General features: G+C 37.9%; 1 protein-coding gene and 1 long non-coding RNA gene across 2 annotated transcripts in view; both read left to right on the top strand.

Moving 5' to 3' along the window:
- The window catches only part of LOC135081238 (uncharacterized), a 32,712-nt gene extending 14,095 nt beyond the window's left edge, over positions 1-18,617 (top strand). Inside the window, exon 2 of the long non-coding RNA XR_010259154.1 lies at positions 18,385-18,617. This is a non-coding gene — a long non-coding RNA (uncharacterized LOC135081238). The remainder of the gene's footprint in view (positions 1-18,384) is intronic.
- The window catches only part of LOC135080989 (neurobeachin-like), a 737,070-nt gene that overhangs the window by 145,854 nt on the left and 564,844 nt on the right, over positions 1-26,372 (top strand). The window lies entirely within an intron of this gene.

The following is a 26,372-nucleotide window of genomic DNA, read 5'->3' as shown; positions in this document are numbered from 1 at the left end:
CCATTTTCTCTGCTACCCGGCCTTAATGAATCTCGTTTCTTATGTGTGAATGAACCGCTATGCTGCTTATTTACTCGTAAAGTCTAGAAAGAAAATGGCACAACTTATTACATGTGACTCTGTATGAGTCAATTATTGTACTATTGGTTCTGGTCTATAATAAGTATATGAGTGCATGATGATGAGTGAATCGCCATCGCGATTCACCGCACATTCAGCGCCATCTCTTGGCGATGCTCGTTAACTCCGAGCAAATCTGCGGCCTGTATTATACCGCAGTTATTATGTCGCAGCAGCGCCGATCTAAATGCACCGCCGGTAATCGCTCCGGAATGCATGTCGCGTCGCTTTGTGCGCGTAATGCATAGGGCTGCATCCCGATCTAATGGTTTTCATTTTAGCAACGCCCCACGTGACTCGACGGTTTAAAGGTTCAATTATTTTGCCAGACAAACCTTCCAGATATTTTAACTAAATTATCTCCTGAGTCTAGTGATTTAAATTACTAGGCAACTGGAGTTATCAAAGAAGAATTATAGTGAAAAACGTTACAGCGTAAAATAAAGAGCTGATTTTAAACTTTTTCATGAAATAAATTATATTAAAGGCTTTTGATCATAAAACAGACAAGTATGCAAATTAATTATGATAGAGATGATTACTTCGACGCTTATTTTTTATTAAAAAATATCTTGTTTTTATAAACATTACTCTGTGTATCTGTTCTTGGTAGTAAAGTTAACAAATCTAAATCGTAAATCAAGTGAAAATCCCTGATAATCGTGCATAACCCTCGTGGCACCCCTGGCCCGCAACTTGGTTCGCTATTGTCCAAATACTGCGGTTGCTCTCGTCCCCCAAAGCTCATTTGGTTTTGTTTCACATAATGCCTGCTTTACACTCGGCTTTTAACTAGTCACATTGGTAATAAGCCTTTGTAAGTCCACTGTAGGACATCATTTAACGAAACTAAGTCTAGCACATATAAAACATTTTAGCTCTTTAAATAAGATTGTTAGAGTTGCGGTACGAGTCTAATAATAAGATTAAGGCTTGGTATTTCTGCTAAAGTAGGTATTTCGCGCTGTCAAAATCTGCGCGCGCAATACTTCGCCGAAGACAGCGCGCCAAAGAGCTCTCGCGGCTACACAGTATAGAAATACGCAGTTTAGAAATACGCAGTTGGTTAGGTTGACTTCCTTCCGTTCAAGCGTCACACTCACAGCACTTTCTAATACAAATCATATCCAAGTGATACAAATTAAAACAACTTTCAAAATTTTTGGGAATATATTTTAGAATCGAATAAAATTAATATAGAATATAACTGCCAAAGTAAACACGGTTCAAAGAGGCGTGGCGTCACCCGACCTTCCGGAAGTTCCGCGCCGGCTAAAAGAATTTCAAGATTACGTCACCCGACCTATCGGTAGATCCTCGGGAGCTTGAGCGATTGGAAAAGCATTTTATGATCAGTTACTCGTAGTAGCGATTATTTAGAGCTTGGATAATAAATTATACTTGTTGCAATTCACAAAGCTTTGCATGTAGTTAATTGCATTAATCAGTACACGCATCAATTTTGTTCAGTCTTTTTGTTTATTAATAAATAAAAATATCATACTAAAATTGCATACATATTTGTTTGTATTGGTCTGGGTGTTTTCTTTCCATAATTTATGTATAACGTATGTACGGGGCTCTGTATCGAAAATCACTATGAGCAATGAGCACCACACACGGTTACCTGGAGTGCATTACCGCAGCAAAATTTTTATAAATGTTGTGCTTTAGAGAGTCGAGAGTATAGCAGATAATAATTAGTCCATCGTGTAAGCCTACTTATACAGGGTGTTTGGCGCATCGTGTGCCAAAATGATTTGGCGGATAGAATGGGTCATTTCCTATATTTTCAGCCCCCATAACACGTTCCATGCCAGGCGGCTACTTTTATATTAATTTTTTTAGTAATTTCACCAAAATACCCAAATCGCATCATTTAATTTCGATTTTTAAAAAAACTTTGAACAAAATTTGTAATAATTAATAAACGATCAAAATAATTATTTTCGTCTTTAATTTCAAGAAATCCACATTGAAAAACGAAAGGGAAAAGGTTTTTACATTGCATAAGATAAATATTTTTTACCTGTTAGGTGTTTTACGTGCTATTCACACAAAAAGGGGCTATAAACACAAATTTCGCAAATCAGTCCGAGTAGAGTCAATGCACTAATTTAAGGAATTTGTGAAGTTATTGTTGTTATTTAAACAAGATTAGTATACCGTTTAAATGGGGATAGACTAGAGAAGTTTTGATAAAATCCGAAGATCGCTATCTCTTTTATTTATTTTTTTATGGCCATGTAAACTTAAATGTTCAGTCCATTTTTAACTTTTCGGAAAACTTCAAAGCTGAATTTAAAAAAAACTAGATGATATATGTCAGTAAATTAAGATTTGATGCAACCCTACATTAATGCACGTCAAAACAAAATATTTACTTTGAGGCTACGCCTAGTAGTTTTTTTCTAAATCGAAATTAAATGATGCGATTTGGGTATTTTGGTGAAATTACTAAAAAAAATAATATAAAAGTAGCCGCCTGGCATGGAACGTGTTATGGGGGCTGAAAATATAGGAAATGACCCATTCTATCCCCCAAATCATTTTGGCACACGATGCGCCAAACACCCTGTGTAATTCATTATTATATTTATATATTTTCAACATGTGTATAGATCTGATAATAATAGTTTTATTTAATATTGTAAGTTAACCTTGATTATTGAATGCAATTATGTAATGATACCGACTACTTCCGTTTCTTTAGGAAATACTTCATAGTTTTGTTTATACAATTTATTAACGTGCTGTAGGTAATTGATTATTATTATTATTAAATTATTTATTTAATTATTATTGTAAATAAATACAAATAAATCAAAGTTATGAAGTATTGTAATTAATAAAGACAGTGTATTGATACCCGCGGTTGTCGATAGTTCTGTGCCATGGCGGCATTCTTGTTCGAGCTGTGAAACGAATTGTATTGCACAAGAAATATACGGAGTGATTGGTGAATAACTGTGTTTGAGTTTCTACGTCTTCCATTTCTGAGGCTGTCCCATAATCGTGAGCAGAAATCTGTCCACTAATAGCAAAATTCGTTCAAATTATCGTTTTAAAGTTATTAGGAAAAAACAGATTTTGCTGGGGTAACGTTTCAAACATTACCCTGGCAAATTTTTTTTTTTGAAAGTCGTTCTATCCCGGAACCAAATACATGGTATAGATAGCTCTTGTTGCGTAGTAATTTGTCCACGAATAGCAAAATTTGTTCGTGTTCCGGTTCTCAAGTTATTTAGAATTTTGCTGGGGTAATGTTTTGTGATGTCCCAGATCTCGTAAATGGCTCAACGCAGAAGTTTGAAAAAAATACCAATGATAGACCTTGATATGTCCAAATTAGTTCAAACATTAGTCATTGATTTGAATGAACGCCAGTGTAATTAAAAGATTTCAGAAAATCAGATAAAACGGATTTGTGAGTAAACCAGTACTCTTACAATCGAATAAAAAGGTGTAGCATGTACCCTTGGTACACCTTTATAACCACAGTAAATATAAATGATGTAGACCTTTAGCTACAGACCTTAGACAGTATTTTTATGAAAATTCTTACGCATGGTGGAGGAAGGGACGCTCTAGACACTCAAGTCTACAAGGATTCACATGAACTCCAGTTTTAAATCCGTTGACATCTGCTGCATCTGCCATCTTTTTGGCTAGAAGATTCTTCTATTTTGCAGCTTAGACCTTTAGCTACAGACCTTAGACAGTATTTTTGAAACATTCTTACGCATGGTGGAGGAAGGGACGCTCTAGAGACTCAAGTCTACAAGGAGTCATATGAACTCCAGTTTTAAATCCGTTGACATCTGCTGCATCTGCCATCTTTTTGGCTAGAAGATTCTTCTATCTTACAGCTTAGACCTTTAGCTACAGACCTTAGACAGTATTTTTTATTATTTATTTGTGTCAGTGTGCTCTTCTAAAGAGTGTAAGACGATTGTATGTAGGTACTATTAAAATGTAATTTAACTCATTGGTTTTGTCTCATATTTGAGGAATGTACTATGTATCATGAGTAGAGTCTTCGTTTAAAAGGATGCGAACGATTTAAATTTCAATAGACAAAATTGATAATTCTTCATTATCAAAAATTTAAGCTTTCTCCAGTAACACTGATATTATTATACTGTGACTCATCAAAGTCATCATTGTCAAAAATATTGACAAATCGCGAACTGTCACGGCCAAAAAACTGACACGCGTCCGTCCTCCGTAAGCGCCACCGCGCGACTGATTGAGATTGTCCAAGCCGTCATGGACGATTTTTTCCACATTTTTTAACATAGTAACTAAATAAGACGCAATATAAAAATTTCATCCGTTAAAAGCCCTCAAGTTATTTCTGAACTTTAGTTTAGTAAAAGATTTAGAATCTTAAATCGCTTATTTTAAAAATAAAACCATAAATAGAAAACGAATAGAGGTAACTTTGGGAATTTATTCTATCGAGTCAACTTCATCAAATCGTGTTTCCATCCGTTAATAGCCCTAGAAAATATCCTCAACTATGCCCAATAAAAATCTTAGCCTTTAATTTTACTGTTTAGTACCTCAAAAATGAAAAATGAAAACCTCATTTTCGCCATTTTCTCTGCTACCCGGCCTTAACTAGCTGATAATATTTCGATCAAACTGATTTGTTAATCAACTTTCTCTTATTCCTGTGTAGCCTAAAGAATACCACATGGAAATGACGAACTCATTTCCTTTTATATCTTAAATGTAGTGTTTATTTAATTTTATTTTATTTATTTCTTTGAATGTCCTCTTCTCTCTCTCTTCCTTTAGTCAATAGGCCTCTTTTACAGTATAAGTATGTCTTGTTTGTTGTCCATAAAAATATAAACATAAGAAACGTCCTTGAAAGTTATGACATACTTAAAAAGCTACTTGTACAAAAGCTCCCGTAGCTGACCCTACACTTAACATTCATTAGTGAAGAGGAATTTTCCTCATTACGCTTGTTTCACTTATTAAAAACTTTCTGTGGTATGTTTATGTACACTGTACTTAGACAAACTTAAATACTCGTATGTTGACGTCATACGGTAGGCACGTGCGGTAGACTTGCTTTTTCCCAGGTTATGTTGAAGAAAAATATGCTTGGCAAATAGCAATGAAATTTAATTTGCCCAATTACAAGCACATATATTTTTAGTCAACTAAATACATAAGTCACAACGAGGTTATAGGCTACCTTCAATAACCTGTACCGCAGCCATTATTCGGGCTGAAAAGTTCGTGTATCTAGGCCGGATGTGCGGAACGAACTTCGGTGATCTATGCCTGTTTCGGCTTAAGCTCGCCTCGTTTGCTAAATGTGAGATGAAAGCTGTTTCTGCCACTTGATTTGTGGCTAAAGTTATTGTCATTAAAACGCGTTTCACGAAAACCTTACAAAAGCTCTTTGATTAGCGTTAAAAATACATTTTATTATCCGCCTGTCATGTCGAAGAACACTAGTATCCTGTAAATTGGAACGTTCTCCTGAAATTATTTTATCATTTCTATGTATTCCGACACAAAATAACTGTGTTTATTGTAAAAGTTTTGTTTGGCTTCTTTGTAATATTCCTGTTTTTATTTTCTCATCGTTACGGAAAAATATAACGTACATTTTATATATAAATTTTAAGGGTTTCGTTGTCATAGAATATGCCCCGAATTTCCTCGCTGGTTTAATGAAAATAGATTCTTGTGTTTTTTAGATTTGTATAAATGTCACCGTAAAATTGTGAATTCCGTCAGATTATAATCTGACGTAGTTAAATTACAATCTAACCTAACCTAACCCACTGTTAGTTTACAATCTAACGCGTTATATTATAAACTGACAGAGTTCACAATTTCACGTTGACATAAATAAAGTATAATATTATAACGAAATCATTTCGTATACTCGTAGTAGCGTAGATCATACACGTAGCAAACTACGACGTAGATATTACGTAGCTACGGCGTAGTAACTACCGCTAGTTCGTAGCAATCGAGAATGTAATTATGTTTATCAGATTTGTACTACGAGAATTTGTCATTAGCAATTCTCAGTAAATGTAAGTAGGAACTATTAGATATTGATGTGTAGTATTATGGTAACCTAGATTGAAGATGTTTGCTTATTTAAAACACCATCAATAAACACCGAGAACAGTTCCGCAAGCACTGCCAAGATGTGTAACTCAAACAGTTTGGGATGGGTCTCAGGCCCGGGTAAACAGTCGCGGCTCGACTCAGCTATTTTCGGCGCATATTATGGCAGGACACGCGGCACGGCGGCGTCCACATACTCGGTCCAGGGTAAACAAAGCTAATGTCAGCACTTTTGCCCGGGCAGTTCGTCTGGGACAGTTTGACCCTCTTATCTAGTTTTTTTGTCTTGTCATTTGATATTGCGATAGGACAAAGGATAATGAGCGTATTGTAGAGCTGACTGGCCTAATAGTTGACAAAGTGCTTTGTTTAGCCAATAGACAATAGCTTAATTTTCTGAGAATACATTTTCTCGTGTATGGTAGATGATTTCATTATTAAAAATAGTATGAAAGTTCACATATTAATTACGTATTAATTAACGAACGAAATTACCTTCGTAACAGATTTACGACTAGTTACTACTAGTTTAAGACTAGTATCCTTTACCTGAGCTAGTAGGTACACTCCTTTGTATTCGTAATCAGTCTGACCGTAACCCAATCAGTGAAAGAGTCACTCGTAACTGTTCTGACATTTCAAACAGAACATGTACACGTAGCACGGGACAACCGTGACGTCACTACAACGGGCAGCTGCAAACATCGGTACTTTGTCGGTTTTTCCCGCGCCAGTGCCTGCTCTGCGCCTTTGTGGGCATTTTAGAGTTCCTGCCTTTAATTATGTGTTCCAGCGAAACTGGGTCGGCGGGGACCACGCGACGGGGCCACGCGGGGACGAGGATAGTCCCTGTTGCGAGCGAGCGTGGGTTTTGACAATGTGGTCGTTGGTTTTGGTGTCCGACTTCTGCTTCCTTAACTTAGGATCTGAGAAAACTTAAGTTATAAAAAATATGTAGTTTTAAACCTCTCTTCTATGTTGGCAATGTTATCTTTTTGAAAAAAAAAAACATACTCAAAATGAAAAGCTAGAAAAATAAATTTTCTGTAAAAAATAATTCAAAAACCAAATGAAACGTAGAGCTTTTCACTAACCCATCCTTTATTTTAAAGTCAGACTGTTTTTTCTCGTATCCATTTATTTAGGCTTAGTATCGATCGATTCACAATATCCAGTTCCAGGAACCCGATATTTATTATTTAGTTCTAGATTTCGGTGTACCTAAAAATATTTTTCCATGACGTTAACTGATGCATGACAATCCACACGAAGATATTATACAGAAGCAAACTAAATAAATTAAATCCGTGAGAACGATTTGCCGAACTCCATATATTTGTTACCTACGTAGTAACTAGGTTACACCATAATGTTTGTTGATATGTACCGTTTAAACAAGTAGGTATACTAAGTATATTAAAGGCACTCTTATCTACATAGATGAATTCTTCATAAGCGCAGCGCGAGCACATGCCTTGTCGAATTCGTTCAAAGGAGCGAGCATAATTCCGTTAAAGGAGAACGTTATTAGGCCAACATGCGCAGTCGCTAAGGCACGCCTGTAACTTATTCATGCGAACGTTCTACAATGTATTTTTCTCAGAGCACGCACGTTCAAAGGTTATGTGCTTATCTCTCAAAGAGATTGTAATATGATGCTCATTAATAACCCTTATTTTGGTAGCGACCTTACCTTGGAAGATTCCCAGTATTTTGTTGTAATTTGGCAGTTATTTTTGGCTTATTATCCTCGTTTGTCTCGTTATAATTTTATTTCTTGCATAAATCTGTGTTGTTAACTTTGATTCACCTTAAATTTTTATAAAACTTCGCACAGGTGCGATGTATTATACTTAAACACTTTCCTCTTGAATCACTCTATCTATTAAAAACCGCATCAAAATCCGTTGCGTAGTTTTAAAGATCTAAGCACACATAGGGCCAGATAAACAGCGAAGTAACTTTGTTTTATAATATGTAGTGATGTAGTTTAAGATGAAAAACATAGTAAAAATCTGTTTAGAGACCCAAAAACCTACATTATGTATTAATAAATATTATTCTTAAAACAACATAATTATTGACCCAAAAACACGTAGTTTTTGCAGAAACGATAGCAATGGTTCCGGAAACAAGTTAGAAGCTCTTTTGTTAGAAGTGAACTTTCCGGGGCTTGATAAAACTAAGTATCCATTGTAGTGTCGGAGGCGGACGGGCCGCATCGCGCCGATCATATAAATAATCTGCCTTTTGTGCTAGTTACAGCCTTATAGCGCTCGAAACTTTGCCAGCTGTTTCTAGTGATGAGACGGACGGTGTATTATTGACTGGTGGCTAACAAGCTTTGTTTTGTTAATGTTTATGGCGCCAAAAAAACGAAGTAAATTCTCACTAAAAACATTTGCATCTTCTAACAGTAATTAGCTGTTGGGAACTTATTTAAAACAAGAAGTAAAACTGAGGACCTATATTGATAGAAACCATTACAATACATCATTGCACGTTTGATTCCATATGATTTACTAACCGATTGGTCTACTCGTTTAGTTAGATGACTCGGTCAAATGTAGTAATGTAATGTAAATTTCCAAAAGTTAATAACTACATAAAAAAAACTATCATAAATGTTATAACATTAATGCGAAGATTACTTGCAATAGAGCCTTTTTAGTTGGACCTACTTATCTTGTTTGCTCTTAAGCGGTATTATAGGTTTTCATTGATCCTAATGAAAAGAAAACTGTTTTTATTTCTGCCAACGCACTACTACACCCCACACTAGCACACGAACGATCCGAACGCGAAACTTTTCGATGGCTCCTTTATGAAAGTCCTTTCACTCCCGTCGTTTTTCCTTTCAAGGGCTTTTTTCATCAAACTTCGGAGTGCTGGATTCGATTTGTGACGGCGATTCACCGACACCCCCCTGTTAGAAGTGCGTGTGAGAAAATACAAAGTCACTTTTTTCTTAGAATTATAGTTATTTACGAGTATTTCGCTGGAAAACGGGAGTATGTTAATGGTTGAATGTGAAAAAAATATTAATAGTTACAAATTCTTGTTTGAGGAATTGATTCGCAATTCACTAATTGAACAATAGTTTCACTAAAATTTTGCAAACGAAAAATAGAACCTGTATATTCTCCAATTAGTATTATATAACGCACCATAAAATATCAATTCTCATAAAAAATCGCGTCAGCACAAAAAAAGCTAACTCATTCAAATAGGACGTTGATTTGAAAAATCCAATTTTATTTTTTGTGATGGCGGAATGTGCCGTGGCGTTGCAATGTTGTTGAAATCTGCCTCTGACAGCTACGTGAAAGCGAATAGCTAAAAATATATCTTTTTTTCTACTTATTTATTTATTCAGTACCTAGAACTTGTGTCCAATATTTGTACATCTAAATATATATAACTCAAAGGTGACTGACTGACATAGTGATATATCAACGCACAGCCCAAACCACTGGACGGATCGGGCTGAAATTTGGCATGCAATTTGGGGTAAAACGCGATCCACGCGTACGAAGTCGCGGGCGGCCGCTAGTATTAGTACACAAAAAGAACTAGTTATAGGTAGATGAGGTTTATCAAAATCACTTGGTCTCTCTTTGTTTTTAGCCATGTCTTAAGACAATATACGTTCACTCTAGCAGATAGAGATCTCATTTCTAAGCCACTAATTCATTTATATTCTGTGTTTATTGCCACAGATAAAAAAATCTGTCCGTTACAATTTGTTTTTATGTATTTCATTCGTGTTTTAAAATATGCAAAGGGCCGTAAACTTCTCCGCCTCATGCCCGTGCGACAATACTCCCCGCTCTCCCGGGAACACTGGCTTCGTTAATAAAATTCCTGTTTTGCCGGAACACCCAATTTTTATTATTTGTCAACCATCATAAGGCTAAGAATCGAAAAGGAAACGGTAAAAGCATCGTGAAACAAATTAATTTTATTATTTTTATTTGGATGAAACTTGCTGTTACATCCGACATAGTAGAGAGTAATTTCAATTATGGCATTCATATTTCAACTTCTGTTCTAAAACACGTACTTCATAATAAATTGTCATCACTAACTTGAGATGTTAGGTACTCTACATAAGACGCTCGTATTTCCTCCATTTTAACTTGTTTAGTTTAAATACTGAGTCAAAACGCTCTATATTAGATCCAAAATGTCTTGGGTACAGCCAAGACATCTCGAATTCACATCGATACTGTATAATTTGCTTAGGACTGGGACATAGCTGTAATGTACTTTGTGGGGAAGAGAATTTGGTCTAATATTATTAGCCATTTAGTTCGGCGAACTAATCATAGTACATCACTAAACAGTAGACCAATTAACGGAGGTTTTGTGTTAAAATGTATGTCCGGTGAGTTATTGTTGGCCAAGAGTTTCCTCGTTGTGAATTAAAAAAAATCTAGTTTTATGGGACGCAATATAACAGCACACAAGATGTGACACTGTCAATTCTTTATGTTTCCAGACTTCAAAATCAAATACTTCAAGTAGGTGTTACAGGTATTTTAGTATCCAGAGCCATCTTCCACCTTTCTTCAACCATCTTCAAGATACTAACCGTTTTGGAAACATGCCCTCTGAGTCCATTTCCATTGTCCTAACGCGGTTAGCAGTGTCTGAAGGCATCCGCGTCAAGCGTCGAGCATCGGGCGAGGAATTCCGAGTGTCGAGGCAGTCGCGTGACCGCGTCGAAGATATTCTGGCGAGCCGGCTGCATTGCTGTCAAAGGAACGTATCTATCATACGAACCCCCACTTGAGCTAGTCTCAAGTTCGTCCACTCAGATTGACAAGATTCGGACTGTAGAATTGTGACCATGTTGAAAGAGAGAAATCGTATGTAGTCCAATGTCATCTTACATGCGTTTTCACTAGCGTTTGACTTTGTCAAGAGCTAGGAATGCCGAGTGTCGAGGCAGTCGCGTGACCTCTTCGAAGATATTCTGGCGAGCCGGCTGCATTGTTGCTGTCAAAGGAACGTATCTATCATACGAACCCACACTTGAGCCAGTCTCAAGTTCGTCCACTCAGATTGACAAGAATGGGACTGTAGAATTGTGACGGTTGCAAGCTTAGATTAATAACCCTTGGATGGTCAGTCGCTATACAACCTCTTCGTCTAGTGAGGCAAAAATCATTATGACGTCATCCAAAGTCATCTTACACTTATTCATGTTTGTTTTTGTTAGCCATTGGTTTAGTTTGAAGTTCTTTATTTCTCTTACTCGGTCTCTAATTCTGTGGTTGCAAGTCAAACTCAGTTTCTTAACACTGTAAAATTCATTTAAATAAATGCTTACAAACAGTTTTGCCGGCGTTTATTTAAGTTATTAAGTCTGCACACTATGTCGACGGACAGTTATGATAATCTTGGCAACTTTATGCAAAACATCGGCGGCCCGAGGACTGACACTGGCGTATTTACATTCGCAAGCGTTACATTGTCTCCGCTGTGCGCGTGGCGAGGACGCATTTGAATAAAACCGGGATCCCTTTGTAAATAAAATTTAGTTAAATGAATTTATTTTGGACGAGCGTTTGTGTGGAAGACGTCGTCGAGATATTCTCGAAAAATTGTGAATGATTCTGTTGATTGCTTGGGATTTCAAATTCTCAGCTTTGTTTAAATTTTAGCTTCAGAATTTTTCCTTAAAGGAGGCTTTGCGTTGTAATAAATTACACGTAGGTACTGTCATGTTAACTGTAGTGTGCTTAATAACATTCATCGATTAATGTAACATCTTTCGGCAGGCTCAGTTCACAATCGCATAAAAACCGTTCGCTTTGATGTTCCCGAGCTAATCAATTCCGTTTCCGTGTGTTCCCGTTCCCGTTCCTTTGAACGCTAATCCCGCGGGACTGCATGCAGGGAATTAGTGGCAAACATACCTGTTGGTGTGACTAGGTCACTTGTGCGTTCGGTTCTTTGCCTGCCTGAGGTATGGGAGCGGCACTGGGCGGTGTTTTCGGGGCAAAACTTGAAATAATTGACCCCTTGGCGCTGCGTAGAGATGTATCCTCACTGTGCATTCTATTCACTTCTATCGTATTTATCACGGAGAGTGCTCGGAAGAATTGTCCGGACTTATTCCTGCCGCCACTTTTCGCCACCGATCTACCCGACAGCTTTTCCATCCCCATCACTTAGATGGTTGGCAGTCAACAACAGTACGTTTCTCCAGAAACTTCCTGCCCCGTACAACCAAACTGTGGAATGGACTGTCGTCTGCGGTGTTTCCGGACTGATACGACCTGCAAGCTTTCAAGAAGAGAGCATATCTTCACCTTAAAGGCCGGCAACGCACCTGTAACGCCCCTGGGTCTGCGGGTGTCTATGGGCGACGGTAATCACTTACCATCAGGTTATCCGTCTGCTCGTTTGCCTCCTGTCACATAAAAAAATGTGCTTCAGATTTGTATGCTCTGTCACGTCATAATATTTCAATGTCACCCCTCCCGTGCCGGTCCCATACCACAGGCATTGACTTGTTTAAGCGATAGACCAATTTTTTTTGTTTGCATAATTGCACTTTAACCTATAATCTGGCTGTAATGGAATTTAATGATACTCTCGCTACAGTTTGTCATTCTATGCCACTATTAGGCGGTTATCACACTGCGCCGCGCTCTGCCGCGGAGCGCGTGATTTCATATAAAAAATCCCGCGCGCAGAGGCATTGTCAGTGTGTTGTGCCGCGCGTATTTTCTATACAAACTGAGGTACTTGCATACAATGATTAAATCTGTCGTCCCGCGTACCGCGGCGGAGCGCGGCGCAGTGTGATAACCGCCTTACGTATAAAACCACATCGGGATTTATATCTAACTAAATTAGGACGAACATTGAAAACTAAACTCATAAACTAAATTAATTCCAGTCATTACCGAATTAAACGCAGTTGGTTTGTTACGAACGCTTAGTCGTTAGTAGTTTTGGCCACGTTAGTAATGATCACTGGCGGTAATTATGTTTGTTACCCTCGGTTACGTTGTTGGACGATGTTACATGTTTGCGGACGGATTATCGTGGTGTTGCAAGCCAGTGGGTTAAACAAAGCAAATAATTGCGCCCATACTGATTTATTACTTCCTGATGTAGATTTATGCATATTACGTATGTTGTGGGCGCCTATAAATTGCTATTTTAATGTAAGAACTTGTCTCTTTATAGAAGTTATACAATAAAAGCTACACTGATCCATCAATAAAAGAAGGCTACCTTGTGATGCAAAATAAAGTAAGTTAAATAAGAGTAACAACTTTGTATGAGGAAGACTTCTTTCCGAATGTAGACTCGTTTGTCACTGTTGGGAAAAAGTTTGATTATTAATGTTCCAAAAACCGCACCAACATTCAATTGATAGGTAAGCAGAGCTTATAACTAGGTACTAATACCAGATAATGAATAAAATGTACATGACTTCGTGAGTAATTTTTCTGCTAAAAACTTTTTATTATTCTGTAAAAATAAACATTAAAATTATCGTTTTGAGCTTAGTTCTAAACCCGTAATTCCCGGCAATGTTCACCGAATGTTTGCGGGACAAGGATCTAAATACGGATTAGAGGAAATATTAAATCCAGCCGCGTACACCGCATTTAGCCGTCTTATTTTATGGGGCTGTATTAGTGCTGTAAGGCCGCGTATTAAGCACTCAGTCCTAAGCTCGGGTGCCGTTTAGTGATGTGGGTCGCTATTAATAAATAGCTATATCATCGACATCCTCGTATACATTAATGATTAATGTATTTATTTACATACTTATTTGAAGAACTAGCGGCCGCCCGCGACTTCGTACGCGTGGATCTCATATTTAGGGGTGGAGTTTCGTAAAATCCTTTCTTAGCGGATGCCTACGTCATAACATCTACTTGCATGCCAAATTTTAGCCCGATCCGTCCAGTGGTTTGGGCTGTGCGATGATAGATCACTATGTCAGTCAGTCAGTCAGTCCCCTTTGAGTTATATTTAGATATAGTAGGCAATGTGGGCATACAAATCTGTATTTGACGAGCTGAGCTATGGTTTTAGTTAACTTTCATAAGCATTTACTAAAAAGCCGCTACAACACTTCAATTTTATTTATTTGCGTAGGTATCAACTAACTGTACCTACATGAAAAAAATGATGACATAAATACTTCAGGCAGCAGCAATACAACAATACATCATAGCCAATATCGATATTTTATACAGCCAGTCGCTTTTAGCATCTCTAGTTTCAGCGGATTAGTGATTCGGGCCCTGACGAGGCTGGAGTATTATTAATACGGGCCCTCACTGTGATGAATTAACCATAGTTATGGCATCGACAGTTTATCACTCATACTTAATGATTGGGTATTATCTTTCATGCAGTGTGTGCCTGTCTTTCCTTTTTGTTCATTATTATCGTACAGCTGAAATACTCGTTAGTTGGAAAAATGTGGTATCATTTATTGTATTCCGGACCTGTTTATCACTTACTAATAAACTCTCTGATAACTCATTTGATAACTAAATTGTAACATATTAAAACCAAATCATAATGAAAGTTTTTTACCCTATATGTTTTAGGCAAACCTGCTTTTATATTACTTAGAGCAAAGTGAAACTTTGCAAACTGTTTAAGACTTGTCTTAGTTTCTTCGTGTTGTTTGTGTTCCCATTATTTACATATTGTTTTCTTTGCCACGTTCCACCCTATACCTAGAATCACAAAAGTTGTGTAAAGGCATGTAGGCATCTTATTTTCGTGTATTTTGCCTCTATTTACTTTATTTAATTTAATACATTGTGAGCACAACGGTTTGATAAAAGTGCGACGTATTTGCGTATGGGTTGATACAACACCATAATAAGACGAAATGAATAAATTAAATATTTCAAAAAGGTTGTTTTCGTTATTGCTAAAACTTGTTTGTTTTATTAATGTAATGGTTCAATTTATGTCAAAAATATTTTGGAATGGTTCCCGTCAGTTTCCCTTCGCGAAACTTGGCAGTACAAACACAAATTGGAAACTTCAGTGTAATTGAGTCATTTTAGTTCCCATCAAATGTAATTCAAACAGATTGGCCATTCAAGAAGCATAATATTGTTGGGATGTTGTCTGCAGACAACTTATGGATAAGGATTCCAAAGTTCGAATAAGAAAGCATTACCATTAATTTGTTATTAACTTTAATTAGTCGTCTTAGTTGGTAGGTATCATAAAACAACAGAGATAGCGTGCCAACTCCATTTAACATTTTATTTTAGCTGTACCTTTATGTAAGGTTATCTACATAGCAACAGTCAATGTAAATTGCGTAAATAACATTAATTTCCTTGAATGAATAAATTACTCAGAAACAAAATACTTAATGTTAATAAAAACAGAAAATTGCTTTTGACACGTTTCCATGATCCAGAGTTGCTTCGCGGGAATCGTCAAGCAATTCGCGGCCAAAACGAACGTCGGCGGTGTCTATACATCTAAACTGTCTGGTTATATCTAACGGGGAACAAACTGGGAGAGCAAATATTGGTTTAATTCCAACTCGCTCATAACTCGCCGACTTGTGACGCCTCCCATTTGATATGGAAATAACTGTTTTTGAAAGGAACTCACGTGTTTTCTACGCGGCCATGATTTGACTTGCCTCCGCTTGTCTGCGCCTCCATTTTTGGATTCGATTGGCTTGATGTTTGGATAAGATGAAACACCTTTATTTTTTTATCTCTACATTTAGAATCATTGTTTTTCTTCAGATTACGCTGCATAGCTACTGCCTTTCTTTTCCATGTCACTCTGATAGCCGTTCAAAGACAGTCAAAGTGGAATTTAAATACTTGGTTCTCCCTAAGATCTGTTACCTGCTATAGCCCAGTCTTCGTATGGTGACAAAACTATACGAGTATTCTGTCTTTTAATTCTAGTGTCGTCACACGATTTTGAAAGAAATTTGTCCACATTGTCCAGCTCGCCGATCGTTCGCGCCATACGTCCAATCAAAGAAAGGCATTCATATAATCCGGTATTCCATAACCATCGCGAACAAAGGCCCGAGTTGCGAGACGCATGATTGCGACGGGGACGTATCACAGAATGAGTTTGTTGTGTTCTCACATCAAGCTTATCACTGTGGCGTCTTATGTCGTTGTATTAGATGCTATTTTGCTACTAAATAGTATAGTCTGATGTGCTGTCGTCTGTATCTCTTAGCCATTGTGTGGGCGCCATGATTGTGTTGTTGATTGGGAATGGTGATAGCTAAGGTATAGTTCGTAATTTGAATTCTGTAAGCAATTACACTTAAGTAAGGATATGGTTGATAAGATCTATGGTTTAAGTGTGCAATTGTATTTTGACTCCCGTTACTTGTATTGTAATGAAGCCAAGTCTCCGCCGCTTATTACGGTGTACGATTTGATGTTCATTTGGTTTTTAGTTCATTTTTGAGGTCTCTTGTAAAGTAGTAGTTTCTTTTTCTGTATTAGATTCTTTAAAAGTAACGGTTTTTCCATATTTTTTGGTAACTAGATGAAGGTTTCAAAATTAATTTCATTAGTTTGAACTAAAGTTGGTATCTATGAGTCTATGAGTAGAAAAAGCTAATGAAAAAAGATACTAGTTATCATTTTTCTGATGAACGTAATGATTGTAATCAATAAGAAAATATCCTCCGCAACAATCTATCGTTTCTCGATACCGAAATTATTTCAATTTGCGGGGTTTTCGGATAAGTATGCAGCGTGAATGGGCGTGATTGGCCGCGGGAGCACAATGCGCCAATCACGCGGAATTTGTGCGGCTTATTGTGCCCGAGTAGTGGCGGAAGAAAATATATTTCTCGAAAGTGATTGGTTTCCATTTTGATTAGAGCCATATATCTTTGAAAGATCATATAGTTGGAGATACATCTCGACTTCAAAAACGGAGGAGGTTATTACTTATGTATATTCTAAGTAAGTAATGTAATGATCATTTAGGTTGAAAATTTAACATCAAACATCAAAGCTTTGGCGGATATCAGTAAATGAAAGTTGTGAAATAAGCTTTCGGTAAACTTACATGAATTTACTTACAAGTTTTGAAAGAATAAGAACGGATCAAATAGGTATTTGTTGTTATTAGTTATTCTCAGTAAGAGAGTTTGTTGTTCTTATGAAGAACCTCACATTATCTATACAGTGTTCTGTGAAAATTATTTATGAAGGTTCGTATTGTTTAATCATTAACCATCCCATTGTACCACTTATTGGGGTTATTGTCACGTAGATTGCCGTAATGTGTTTGTAATGATCGGCGCTCGGCGTGAATCGCCCCTGATTGGCCCAGCGGGCACAATGAGCCAATCACGCGGAAGAGTTTGCTCCAAAAATGGTGTGGATGATTCGATCCGATCCGGTCAATATAGAAAAGTATATTTAATAAGGTTCGCCACTGGTGCTTAGTAACACCCTTCAGCAAATTTTTTTGAGTATCTGACTTCTGACTTCTTTACATAAACTTCATAATATGAAGATATTAAAGTAGTTTATGTTCTCTCTAGCATAATATAGTTTTTGTCTCCTTCAGTCACTTACCACGTCGATCTTCGAAGAAGCGGTCAGTCGTCGAGTAATCCACTTCGTTTTCTGCCATCTCATCCTTCCCGCAATCCATCCATCATGCTCTCCTTTACCCACTGACCTTTATGGCCCTCATTATCTTCGTCAGCCCTAACATTATTATTAAGGCAGGAAATAACATCCCTTAATAACTTACTGTTTTATTCGACATACAATTTGCCAGTGTAAAAACATTACATATGCACATATTTTAAAACGCACGTTGTACAAACCACAGGCTCGTACCGTTAGAATCGAAACGGGAATTACAATGTTCAGCGTCCAACATTAAACCATTTGTTGCCGCGCAGAATCGCCTAACTGCTGTTATTGAATACAACACGCGCGGGATGTTTCAGTTTTTGTATGCAAAGCAGCCGCGACGGTCCGCGTAAATCACCCGCTGAAACAAACCGCCGTTAAAATGATAAACGGGACCCCATCCGATTTTATTACACCCCCATATTGCTAAGCCATTTAATTCCCTATTAATGTATTCAACTCGCGACCGAACCGAATGCCACTGATCTCACCCAAATTGGTTTTCTAGCTCATCGAAGTGCCAAATACAGTGCCAAATTGTGGTTTAGTGCATGATGGAAATATACATCTTCATCGGAATCGCTGTACTGCTCTATTCGTTCTGCGCTTTCTTGTACAACAATAAGTGCTGGAACCTGGAGCCTCCGAAGTGTGAGTGTGAGGAGTGCAAGAGCCTTTATCGGTCCATCACGCCGTCAGTTCTTTCTGTCTCCGGGAAGATTGAAATCGTGACGGCGCCTTGAGGACTCTTGCGCTGTGCTGCCCGCCTGGTACTATCCACCTAAATCTAAAGACTTTTGGATTGAATTAGTGCGTTGTTGAAAACAAGTGCCAAAATGATGTTGGAAGTGGAAGTGTGGTGAAGCGGGTATGGACCCATTGGCGAGGCTGATGGACGGGGCCCCGCTCCCTGGCGTTCTGGGGGCAACCAGGGACGCCAGGCCACGGGGCGCGCTGGTGCACGCCAGCCTGGCCGCGGCTCCGGCCATCGGCGACAAGAAGGGCCGCCACCTGACCGGCACCTTCTGTCTTACGGGAGACACGATGGAGGGCATCATACAGTGCCTGGTCTTCCTGAAGGCTTTTTCGGTGAGTCCGTAGATTTGAATAACTTATTTTATTTTTGAAGGTAACCGGAAAAACGAATTGGAAAATTAATTTCGGTCAATTTGAATTTTAAAAATAATGTACATAACTAATGTCATTTTTCAATAGTAATGTCTGAATGAATAAAAAAAACTGTAACTGACAAGAAGTTTGTTAAAACATTTGGTAAAAGTAAATTACACGGTTATCGCAAAATTCATCCATATATTCGTATTGTTGTTGTACTGTGGAAATAACCATACGTTTACTTACCTGGAGTTTCAACTCATGGCGGAATGTATTTGAAACTATTATTATATCCAGTTACTAAATACCACGGTTGCAATTCAAGCCGTGCTTGGTTTGCAATTTGCAATATTGTGCAGAACTTGTAACTTTATGCACTAGATGAATACATATTTTGTACTTGTAGCATATAGTTAAAAATTGAAATATACAGGGTGGAAACGATAAGTGATCTCACTCGATTATTTCTAAACTATACAAGATATCAATAAACTAGTTACTGATCCTGAAAGTGCTTCATAAGCTCTATCAAACGGTATTAAAATAGGTTACATAATAAACTAGATCTATCCAAAAATTATATGTTTCCAGCTTCCATACATTTGGTAAAGTCACATTATTTTAAAAACTACACATGATATCGTAAAACTGATTACTAATTCTAAAAGTGCTTCACAAGCTCTATTTAATGGTATCAATAATAGGTTACAGAATAAACTGGGTCTATCAAAAAATTCAATGTTTCCTTCTTCCATACATTTTGTACTACCACATTCATGACACTCATCTCTTGACAATATTATAGCAAGTAAAGCCTAAAACCAATGTTTTCCATGAATAATTTAAAACAAAAATACAATTTACGAGTTTATTTTAAGAGTTTATTATTAAATAAAAAAAATACACTTCTAATATTATGTGTCTGGCATACATTTAGTATGGAAGCTGGAAATATTGAATTTTCAGATAGATCCAATTTATACTGTAACCTATTATTGGTACCGTTTGAAAGAGCTCTTGAAGAACTTTCAGGATCAGTAACCAGTTTTTCAATATCTTGTATAGTTTAGAAATAGTCGAGTGAGATCACTTAACGTTTCCACCCTGTAGTTAAAATTACGTCAAATGTCAGCGAGACTTCAGATTTGTATGCTCTGTCACGTCTCAATATTCAATGTCAAAATCACCCCTCCCGAGCCGCTTCCATACCTCAGGTACAGGCTGAGTTAAGCGCTAGAAATAGGTGCCTCAATTCGCAATAATCAAAGCTAAGGCTGGGTTGCACCATCTTACTTTGACTTTAACAAACGTCAAATATCTGTCAAACTCCATACAAAATACACCGGTTATCGTTATAGTTACGGTCAAAGTTAGGTGGTGCAACTCAGCCTAAGTTTACTCATGCTAATTGACTAACGTTTACTTAATGTCTGAGTCAAACTGCGGATTTGCTATTAGAGTGAGTACAAGTTAAGTCATCGTTTGATTTTGATATTCGATGTTTATCAATGCTGTTTGCTAAGATAGCTAACTTCAGCACGTTGCTTCGCCCACGTGGATTTCAGCTGTAGTCTGGTCCGGGAGCACGTAGAATTACAACCCAAGCTACCCATCCTTATCGCTCGCGCGTAATTATATTGCTGTCGCGACTGTGGGACGGGCGCCAGCAGTGAGTGTGCGAGCGTGACAGCTGGGGGGGTCATTGGACAAAATTCTACGTGCTCCCGGACCAGACTATAGTCACGGTATAAGGGCGTGTGTTGACGAGCCGGTTTCTATATGGCCGGTTCGTCGCCGGACCAGGTAGAAACCGGCTAAAAACGCATCTCGCGGTTACAAAGCCAAAGCAAGTATCGTCATACCAGAAGCTTTTATGTATTTTCGTATCCTTAACGTGAGCAGTTATTGGATACCATTAAAATTTTATTCGCGGTCCGGTCCTGATTGTTTTGTTGCGTCAAAAAGAAACTAAAAGTTCCTCTAATTCGTATTCCGAAATTGATTTAAATCAGCAGTTATTTTTGCTTTTATTATACAATGCTATTTACTAAGGGCTGATTTTTCAATCCTCAGATATCTTTTATCTGAAGAATAACCTTGTCATTTTGACATATTTCCCATACTGAAACTGTCAATGTGCCAAACTTATTCTCCAGTTAAAAGTTATCTGACGATTGAAAAATCAGCCCTTAATGTAATATTTGTAGAGATGTAGAAATAGAGTGTAGGTAGACGCCATAAATATGTTCAATCTTTAATATTAGCTAAAGCAAAATCCCTAAATATAATAAGTTTCGAGGTCCATTTTACATACAAATATTTCAGGACTATGATGAAAACTTTATGAACCCGCTAAGTAAATATCTTGCCGTTTACATACATAGTGAGGGGAATAAGTACACTACGAGTAGATGCGTTATTTATGTCAATACTTAAGAAAGCTTAGCGACTTGCGCGCACTTCTCACAAGTAATATTGAAAGATTTGCGCATACTAAATCATGGAATAACTGAGGGTTCTTAAGTTGTGAGCAACTAAGTCGAGTTTCGCGCGACAACGCGTGGGAGTGCCTCGTCCGAAGTACCAGGGGCTTAGCAAGAGAGAGGAGCTTTGTCAGATATTAATGAGCGGAGAAATTACGCTAGGTATTCACTCCGCCTATTTGGATGATATTGTATTTAATTATCCTTGTCAATGATAGATACTAGTTGATCAAGGGACTCTAATGTCTTAGCCGTTATTAGTAATTTGCTAGCGGTTAATTTGCCGTGTCTCTGTGATTACAAACAATTAATCTTGAAGTAAAGTTTAACACCGTGTTTGACAGACATTAAGCGAGTTTAACTGGTGAATCAGACACAATATTTTGTTGTGGACAAATCTATGAACCATTAATTTAGCATCTGTAATGGATACAATTTCAATGCATGACGATAAATTGAAAATGGCAAATATTTTGTTACAAATTGTCATATAATTTTGAATTAAACAGCATGAAAAGTTGGCTACGAATATGTGCAGAGCATCAAGCGAGCGTGAAACCGCTAAATCTCGCGCGTGCACGTAACGCTTTAATCGGGTTACCCTTTTTGCATTTCTGCCAGCCTGGTACCTTCACGTAACTAATCTACAGGGATTGCGAATTTTAGTATTTTTGCGACAAAAGTATTATTTGATTTCTCATTTGCCCATCTGATGATTCACCTAACCTAAAATATGCTACTTCCCAAGATTGATTCCTGATCACGTCGGCTTACAATAGTGAACTTTTCTAAATTAGTTGTAAAGCTTACAGCGCCATCTGTTATTAAAATAATGGGAAACAAGTTGCACTTAACTTTCTGCTTGTTCATTGTTCCTGAGTTCCTGGTAGCGAACTTGTGCGCTCGCGGAAATAACTTCACTTTGAAACCGTGACATTTGATATTGTGTAACGCATATTTACATCTTAACTTGGCCCATTGATTCCTTTGTGATTTCCTTCGCTGCGCCATTTACCTATATTGTTTCACGTGAAAACCTTTGTTGTGATTGTGTTGGTTCACAAATGTCTCCTCGATGCCGCCGTGAGCCGACAGGCGGAATTGCAAATCCGCTTTGTGACGTGACAGGCTGTTGCCGACGGCCGGTTTTATTTTTGCAGCGTTACGTGTGTTGCCAGAGATTATTCGCTGTACTGTTTTGTTTTGATGTCAGACTAGATTTGCCGGGGGAATTTGTTTTGTTAGTAAAAACAGTTGGGTTACGTTGTAGAGTAGGTTTTACGTTCAGGAAACATGACAAAATCGCCCTCTATCGTGAGTTTTTAAGCTGCATGAAGCTATCAGCGTGAAGTATTAGCCGTTTACGACACCAGAGTTGTGACTGACTACAATACAACCCACACGTGTTAAAAGAAAGAGATCTCCTTATAAATTATTTTTCCTTTTCCCCGAATAAGTAACAATTATCAGTTCAAACGAAACCATTCATGGGCTCCCAAAACATTGTGAGCAATAATAGACGTACAACCTGATTATTTATTATTTCTCGTTATTCGACGTCCCAAATGAATGGGCTTTTGCCGCTGTGTGAATATTTCATGCTCCTCCCCGCTCATGATTCCCTGGTACATATTTTAACACTCTCCTCTTGTTTTAACTTGAACATAGAATAATCCCAGATTGCGGAATTATAAACAGCTTACGTCGTGATTACTTTTAAAATATTCTATTTACCTGGAGCCTAGGCAGCGCTTAAGTATAATGAATAAATAAGCAAGTTAAACATTAGGTATTACCCTCCCACCGAAAGTACGAGTAGCGAGCGAGTAGCTGAATTCATTACACACGATTTATTTATAAGTTGTAATGAATGAAACGTATCAAAGTACTTTCTAATAAAGTATTTTTAAGGATACATTTAATACAAGATAACTCTGATAAGAAACTTAATTTCTTCACATTTGAATTAATCAAAAAAGGCATGCATTGGAGCTTATTAAGTAATGCTCTTTGATAATCCGACGAAGAGGTCAAAACTCGTCGCCCATTTGGTTCGCCCGAGAATCGAACCCGGGACGTTAGAGCTAATACCTGAATGATTAATAAGTACTTGTTAACGAGCGAACACAATAGTAACCGCGAGCGTCGGGTAACACCGCCGATTTAAATTCACTCCGGGGTTTTAATGGACCCCAGCCAAATCGCTGTTTTGGGACTTCTTACTCGGATTATGAATAAAACATCGTGTCTTTAGGGCTGGCAACACCATATTAGATATCTGCTTTGATTCAGCTACGCCGACTCGGCGGTCATTATAAATAATAAATGAAAACAAACTACACAAATTGTAACTCATCAAATGATCTATTACTTTTTTTATATAAAAGATTATTCCCGTCCCGTAATAGTCCCGTTAGCCCCTCGTACTAAGCTAAATATGCTTGTATCACGAGTGAGCTTACCACAATAGTCGAGCGGCGGCGGGAACAGAACCAGCGTTCCCCGGATCACGAGTCGGCCAGTCCGACTCCTTCCGTTTGGAGACTATCAATGCAGTGTTGCGAAAAAACTGTTTTCACGAGTAGGAAGTCGCGGGTACAGCTAGTTTGGACAGCAAGAAAAGTGCTCGCATAATTGAGCATGTAACAGCCCTATTTTACAGGCGTTAGAGGGGGCAGTGTGGTCGGCAGGGGGAGGGGCACCTTGAGCACTCCGAGTTATCCGATGACGCGCCATAAGCGGGATAGACACGCTTCAATTAAGTGTTTTTAGATTTGGGATTCAAATCCAGAGCACTCAGCAGTTGATGTGTACGCCATTGTCCTTCTAGGCGTTTTGTAATCACAAATTGGACAAAGTTGTTTGATGTTTCCTCTGTTGTTGTTAGGAATAAGTTAACAAATCGCGTATATTCAAAGGAAATAACAACGACGTAAAAATTATTGATTAAAACCGAATCAGTCATGTATTTTTAATAATGAAGCTCTTAAAACTCATTTTATTTGCAAGTAGGCTTTTAAAAAGCACTTTTACCACGTCCCAGTATTAACTCTACCACTGCTTCGGGACAATAAATCGGCCAGTGCTGAGAAGGAGCAGCGCAAGGAACTAAGTCACTATTAGTAATGTCGACGCATCTTCCGATGAGCCCAACATAACCTATCCTGTCGGTAGGTAAGGTCGTTAGGCAGAATTAAGTCTATCAATGAAAGACAAATGAATGTCGTACAATAAAGACAGAAACAAAATAGTTTGCTAAAAGTGTGGTTACGTCATTATGGCTAGCATTTGTTTTTGTTTGTGCCATTATAATAAAGGCGATCTGTGTTAATGCTCCCCTCCGTAACGCGAGCCGAGACGTGAGCCGTCCGTTCCCGCGGTCCACTCAGGTGTTTTCTTTCCATCCCCTACTTCGTCTTGCTCTGCCGAGTTCCTGGAATGGCAAAAATACTGTTCTTTTCTTGTTAATCCGTAAGGAATAATGTATACTCAGTTATTCAAGTTGCTTCAAGGAATAAGATAACTGAATTAGTCTGTCAGAACAAGTTTTGTTTAGTTCGGATTTCAGATACCTTAGTACCTACTAATTGACGAATACTGGTGAAATAGAAAAGGTCTCTGAAACAAAGTTTGCCGGTTTTGACATACAAGTCGATTTGTCACGTTTATTTAATAGGGTCGAGAATTCAGTTCACGCAAATTTCTTGAAAGGCTGTTATTTGTCTTGAGTGACATCAATTATTGCGACAATTTATTTTCTAGAAGTCTCACTTTTGTCTCTCATAGTGTTCTCATTGAAATGTCTGCCACAGCAAAATAGTAACATTAGTCGTATTTTCGCAAAATATGCCATTCATCAAAGACAGAATTCAAGAAAGATAAATCAAAATGTAGAGACTCAGCGCTTTGATCTCGTCTATAGGTGCATTGCCCCTGCTTATCCAGTTATCCTTTAACGTTATCGTTACATAGTAACGGTATACGATAACGTTAAAGGATAAGTAAGTTATGTATAAATGCGAAGCGAAGCTCGGAGTGCAGCCGAGCGTAGGCTAAATCAAACTGCAATGACAATGTATTAGAACGTTTATGGAGACGACGTATTCCGTGCATAGCGTTGGTTTTAAGGCGAATCTTTGCGCATATTAAGGAAGAGTTAGTGTCTTCTGGGGTAGAGCATAATATTCCTGCTAAGATGTGCTTCATCATTTGATTGATGGTATCCATACTTTTGGCATTTACAATTTTTTGAGAAGTAGAGTCCGATTCTCCAGGCATATTCAGAGGACAGAACATCGAGGTAATGACCATGGAACCTTAAGTATTTATTTTGTTACTAAAACTGGTAGTAGGTATGCGCTGTCGTCTGTAACACCTAACTCATGGGAAGAAATCATCACAACAGCTCTTTGATACCCCAACATCAGCCTAGTTGCTGTTAAAGAATGCCTTTTTTAATTGAGCCGTATGCCTTCTTAAATACCTCAATGTCTTATTCGACAGGAAAATGTGATAGCCGTTAATTCTCTTATTTTCTCTTATACTGCACTATGGTTGATCACCAGCTATAAAGGCGATGAGGGTAAAACTTTTCTGTGCAATATGATTATGAATGGACGAACATGGGTATCTGAACGTAAAATGTGCGTAAATAAAAGATTCTCGCTTCGCAGTGAGCTCCTCTCTTCTGCGTAAACGTAGCCCGTTATCGTATAGGTAACGTTATAACGTAACGTTATTGTCGTGTCGGGATTATGATTGCATTTCATCCACTTTGCCCGGCGGGTAGTTTCGATCGCATTTGGGAAATTCGATTTTCTACCTTTTTCCACTATTGACGTGTTTTTGCAGCATCTATCTATAAGTTGTGCTGTGGAGGGATTGATAGCGATCTCTTTGG

Source organism: Ostrinia nubilalis, chromosome 19 (genome assembly GCF_963855985.1).
Source record: "Ostrinia nubilalis chromosome 19, ilOstNubi1.1, whole genome shotgun sequence".
NCBI classification, from domain to species: Eukaryota; Metazoa; Arthropoda; class Insecta; order Lepidoptera; family Crambidae; genus Ostrinia; species Ostrinia nubilalis.
Note: the sequence above shows the minus strand (reverse complement) of the source record. Positions and strands in the feature narration are given on the sequence as shown.